This window comes from Saimiri boliviensis, chromosome 18 (assembly GCF_048565385.1).
Source record: "Saimiri boliviensis isolate mSaiBol1 chromosome 18, mSaiBol1.pri, whole genome shotgun sequence".
Lineage (NCBI taxonomy): Eukaryota > Metazoa > Chordata > Mammalia > Primates > Cebidae > Saimiri > Saimiri boliviensis.
This window is the reverse complement of record NC_133466.1, coordinates 37,557,229-37,563,462: the sequence shown is the minus strand read 5'-3', so window position 1 is coordinate 37,563,462 and position 6,234 is coordinate 37,557,229.

The following is a 6,234-nucleotide window of genomic DNA, read 5'->3' as shown; positions in this document are numbered from 1 at the left end:
AAGTCTATCTAAACAAAGGGGGAAGTTTTCCAAAATGTCAAAAACCAAGTCTTTGTTTTTGTTAACAGAGAGATGTTTTACACTGAATCCTTGGGAGTTATCACCTATCATTGTGGTACAGACTATTTTGACTTGAATAAAGATTTAGAGAGAACAAAATCTAATTTAATATCCCATGGCACAATAGCTAGATTCAACCAAGTGCCATGTAGAGATTCTATTTTTTTTAATAAAAACATGCCAGAGAAAAAATATTTCCACTTTTTAAGCAATTTTCAACCATCTTAAACACAAATGTGTGGTGTGTGTGCACACATGTATAATTACAAACATGATAGGTAAAATATTCACATTTTAGTGGTTAGGGACTTTTTGAGATGGAGCCTTGCTCTGTTGCCCAGGCTGTAGTGCAGTGGCACCATTGCAGTTCACTGCAACCTCCACCTCCTGGGTTCCAGCGATTCTCCTGTCTCAGCCTCCCGAGTAGCTGGAATTACAGGTGCAATCCACCATGCCCAGCTAGTTTTTGTATTTTTAGTAGAGACGGGATTTTGCTGTGTTGGCCAGAACGGTGGCTCACATCTGTAATCCCAGCATTTTGGGAGGCCGAGACGGGCGTGTCACTTGAGGTAAGGTTAGGCACTTTTATGACCTGAATTGTGTCTCTCCAAAATTCATGTATTATACCACTCAGAATGCAGTGGTATTTAAAGTAAGGTCTTTAAGTGGCATCTAAGGTGACATTAGGTCATTAGGGTGGGCTCCAATACAATGTGGCTAGTGTCCTCATAGGAAGAGGAGCTTAGGACGCATGTGTGTGCACAGAGAAAAACCATGTTAGGGCAAAATGAGGAGACACCGTCTGCAAGCTGAGGAGACAGGCCTTTGAATGAAATCAGCCCTGTCAACATTTTGATCTTGTTTTAGTTTGTTAGTTTTTAGAGCTGGTCTTCCTCTGTAGACCAGGCTACATCAACGCTCACTAGAACCTCACTACACACTCAAACTCCTGGGCTCAACCAATACTCCTGTGTCAACCTCCTGAGTAGCTGGGACTACAGTCATCACCATGCCTGGCAAACACATTGATCTTGAACTTCTAGCCTTCGGAACTGTGAGAAATAAATGTCTACTATTTAAGCCATCCAGTTGGTGGTACTTTATTATGGGAGCTCTAGCAAACTAATACAGGGGTACAGATTCCAGAGGTAGACCACCTGGGTACAAACCAAAGCTATACCACTTACCTGCTGCGTGACTTTGAGTATGCCACTTAACTTCTTTATGACTAGGTTTCTTTACCTATAAAATAAACAAAATAAGAGTACTTACCCCATACCGTTGCTATAAAGAGTAAATGAGTTAGTACCTAAGAAGTGTTTAAGCCAATATCTTGCACATATTATAATTTATAGAGTAGTGTGTCAAAGTATACTAGATTTTGAAAAATAATTGAGCCGCATTTCAAAAACTGTATGTCTCAACGTCTGATTTTTATGTTCTTCAATGAGTTTTATTAAGAGGCAGAGTGGAATGCACTTTCAGATTTAGATTTTGATTGACAGGGCTCAGTCTTAGGCACTCGCGTAAGATGCGTGCTGCAGTGTTTGGGATGAAGTTTGTCATTGATAGTTTTTGCTGCACATCATCCCACAGGACTGAAGTAATTTTGACACATTCTTAAATATTTGTCTGGAGGCCTAAAAGTGCTCACGACAAAAAGCAAGCAGGCCCTCCTTTGTTTGTAGAAGTCCAGATGCAACCAGGGCACTGGACCCCCAGAAATTTCATTGAGGCAGAAGGCCCCCAGATTTTGTGCTTGTTTTGTGTTTTCTTTTCCGTATAGTCCTCTGAATTTTTGTTAGATTTATTTTCTACCCCTGACACACAAATGTCTTATCAATTAGCTTAGGGTAGATGCTTCTTCTCGCTCAGTAGGTCCAACCAGCATAATGTCATCGGTGTAATGAACCAGTGTGATATCTTGTGGCAGGGGAAACTGAGATCTCTGCAAACTCAGTTATGACATAGGGCTGGAGATGTGATATATCCCTAAGGTAGGACAGCGAGGGTGTATTGCTGGTGAAAGCAAACCTCTGAAAGGTCTTTTGAACAGATATAAAGGAAAAGACATTTGCCAAACCAACAGCTGCCTCCCGGTTACCAGGAGATGTGTTAATTTGCTCAAGCAATGAAACCACATCTGGTGTAGCCACTGCAACTGGAGTCACCCTTGGTTAAGCTTCCAATCATCCACTGTCATTCTCCATCTGTCTTCTGCACAGAACAAATAAGAGAACTGAATGTTGATGTGGTGACAATCACCACCCCAGCCTCCTTCAAGTTCTTGATGATGACACCAATCTCTGCAATCCCTCTGGGAATGCAGTATTGCTTTGGAGTCTCTATTTTCCTAGGAAGAGACAGCTCTAATGGCTTCCATTTGGCCTCACCCATCATAGTAGCCCTCCCTCCACAGGTTAGGACACAAAGGTGAAGATTCTGCCGGTCACTAAATAGATCTATTCCAATTATGCATTTCACAACAGGGAAATTACACAAGATGGATTTGGGGACCCAGTGGATCCACTGTGAGTTGGACCAGAGATAAAATGCCACTGATCACTTGACCTCCATAAGCCCCTACCCTGACTGGACAGCCATAGTGAAATAATCAGACCTTTCAGGAACTACTGGAACACTGGCCAGTAGTTCCTGAAAGGTCTTATGTTCCAGTAGTTCCTGAAAGGTATGATTATTTCCCTTTTACCAATGCACAGTTACCTTAATAAAAGGTCTCTTTGGGGAAGGATGGAAGATTAAAATTATAAATTTTTGGTAGTATACTAGGGTCCTTCCTTCATGGGGCCTGGCTTCCCATCATTCCAGGAGTTCTGGGTCTGTAAATCTGCTCAAGACTGGGACCCGATTGAGGAATTATGATGTTGTTTTAATGATTCAGGTTGAATGCTTGTTTGTTCACATGATGTATAGTTTTTCTCCTTATACAGATGAAGTAAGAATTTAGTAGGCTTCTTATCTATTTCCCTCCTAGGAACACCATGATCAGACAACCAATTCCATAGGTTGCATGAGTCAGGTTATCCTGGTTGCTGCCTTGACTGTGCTGTCTGTAACAGTACCACACCCACCTTTTTTCTGACAGTTGAGTGTCAGGCTTTGGCCCTTGCCTCCTGGGATCCAATTACTCCCATTGCATTTAGGGTTTCTAATTGAGTGGCTATGACTCCCATTGTAAGGACTGGCCTGCAGAGAAGAACAATCACAAAGCTCTTCAAGGATGCTGGCACTCCCCTCACAAATCTATTTCTCAAAGTATTGATGAAAGGTGTGTTTTCTGGACCCTCCTCATGTGGGTAAGTAGGTCTCAGGTGACCAATCCACTCTAGCATACCAATCTCCGTAAGACTCTGAATTCCTACGTCCACATTAAGCCAAGGGAGAACAGGCATATTCAACTTGTTCATGGTGAGCTACCTTTTGATTAATGTTTCAGCCAACCAACCAACCAACCAGTTTGTATGCTTTCTAACTCTCTAAGCTGCAACATTAAGTTCAGAATTACTACTTAATGGGCCCATATTAATAAATTCGGCCTGATCAAATTTTACGTTCCTTCCGCCATTATCCCATACCCTTAACATTCATTCCCACACACGTTCCCTGGACTTCTGCCTGTGTAAACTAGAAAATTCAAATAGTCCTTTTGGAGTGTAGTATACATCCTCATGGGTCAGACTTTGTACCTCACCTTTAGGAGTCTACTGGGATTTGAGTCTAGTTACAAGCCTAAAAGCACAAAAGGGTGATAAAGGTGGGTATGAGAGAATCAGCATTGTCTTTCTTGGCAAATGCCTCAGCGGAGGCCATTATCATTTCCCCAGACAATGCAGGGTTAAAAGTAGAAAGGCCACGACCACTGTGGGTAAGAATGCCACAGCTGCTAGGGGTGGGAAGGGCATTTCTGCTTGCAAAAATGACTCATCAAAATTTAAGAGCTCCATGTCCCCAGCTTCATCAGGATCTCCTTCCCACAGGTCTCCATGTCAACTTACAGGATCCCATTCTTTCCCAGTAAATGCCCTCACTTTAACAGTAAACACCCTACGAGGCTGGGGATTCAACTTTCATGTAATTCAGCCAATTGCATGATAAAGACTTGCGTTTGATTTTTAGCAATTTCAGCCCTATGGCTCCAGGAGAGAAAATTTTTCCACAGGGTACATCTAGAAGCTCTGAAGTCATGTATACATGGCTTGAGCTGGGAATTCAAATCCCTTAACTCATTCTTTTCTTTCATTATTTTGTGCAGTAACATTAGGAACAACCGAGAAATACCGAGAAATATTTGTCTCCTCCGAACCTCATGTTGCAGTTTGACCCCCGATGTTGGAAGTGTATCCCAATGGGAGGTGTTTGGGTCCTGGCATTTGATTCCTCATGAATAATGTCCTTCCTGTGGTGGAAAAGGGTGAGTTGTCACTCTATTAGTTCCCAAGAAATAGCTGTGGTTAAAAAGAGCCCAGCACCCCCTTTCTCTTTTGTCATGTGAGGTACACATGCTGACTCCTCTTCACCTTCTGCCTTAAGCAGAAGCAACCTGAGGCCCTTAAATGCAGATGCCCAAAGTTGAACTTTCCAGCTATCCAGAACTGTGAGCCAAATATACCTTTTTTTCTGTATAAATTACCCAGCCTTTATAGCAACACAACACAGATTAAGACGTTCAGTTTTTCATAAACATTCAAAAGTCTGTATATAGATACAGACTTACTGATTTCCTGCCTCTTATAAGTGGTTGATTAGGAGTATCTAATGCAGATATTTTATGTATCTGTATAACAGTTCATGCCATGGACAGCCAGTGCTCTCTGTACTACTGGAAACAGAGTCCTTAGCAATTTCAAGTACAATCACACTAGTGAGCCCGTTCCAGAAGCCCCGAAACCAATTTAGGATGCTCATCCTTACAATTCTGTTCCTCTAGAATCACTCCTGGTATTAGGATTTTTCAGAGAAACAGGACCAAGAGGATAGATAAATGGTAGATAAAGACAAAAGAGGATTTGTTCGAGGAATTAGCTCACATGATTCTGGAGGTTGAGAAGTGCCAAGCTGGAGAATGAGGGAAGTTCACAGCATAGCTTGGTTCAAATCCAAAAGGCCTGAGAACCAAGGGGCACTAGTGCACATCCTGAGGCCCATAGACTGGAGAACTTGGAGTTCTGATGTCCAAGAGCAGGAGAAGCCAGATGTCTCACCTCCAGATGAGAGAAGGTGAGCAAATTGTCTTTCCTCTGCCTTTTTGATCTATCTAGGCCCTCAGCCAATTGGATGGTGTCTGCCCACATTGGATCAGCGTAGATCTTCCATGCTCAGGCCACTGATTCAAATGTCAATCTCTTCTAGCAACACCCTTACAAACATACCCAGAAATAATGCTTCACCAGCTATCTGGGTATCCCTGAATCCAGTCGACTCCTAAAATTAAGCATCACAGGCATATAGGCAGAGTGTAGCAGGAGTCCAATGCGGAGCTTCCAGTCCCTCTCTCGTGGAGTCACAGATGCCATTATCTCTTTCCAGTCACAATGTGAAATAACACTCATCCAAGCCTTTGGTGGTCAGAGTTTTTATTAGGGCTTGATCACCTATTGTTTGTGTGGAAAACATAGTCTTCTAGAAGTGTGTAGACTTAGCATATGTTTTTGCAGTCATTATCCTTCCTTGTCTGTATCAACTGACGTCTGAAAACATACACACAGAATCTCTTCTAAAGCACATATATTTTCTAATTCTGTACTCACAGTGAGGTTACTTCCATTACAGCATTTTTACAAATGATATTTGTTACTATTTGCATCATTTTTCAATAAGCCAATTTTGTCAATTGGCAAAATGAGTACTAACTATAAAATGCGAATTTAACATGCATTAAAATTAATACAAAAGAACATTAGTAAGGTGAACATCCTGTTAACCTCATGTTGGCTGAGATTACAACTGACCAACAGTCTTCACTGTGCAAATACGCACCGACAATAAACTAACACTGTTAAACGCTTAAGGGGACGGTCATGCATCTTACATTTAACATGTGCAAAATATGAATGATGTGCATAAGATTTGCAAAATCTATGTGAAGCATGTGGAAAAAAGTTGCACTTTTTTCTCTTTGAAGCTGCAAGGCTGCTTAACAGACCACCAGGGATC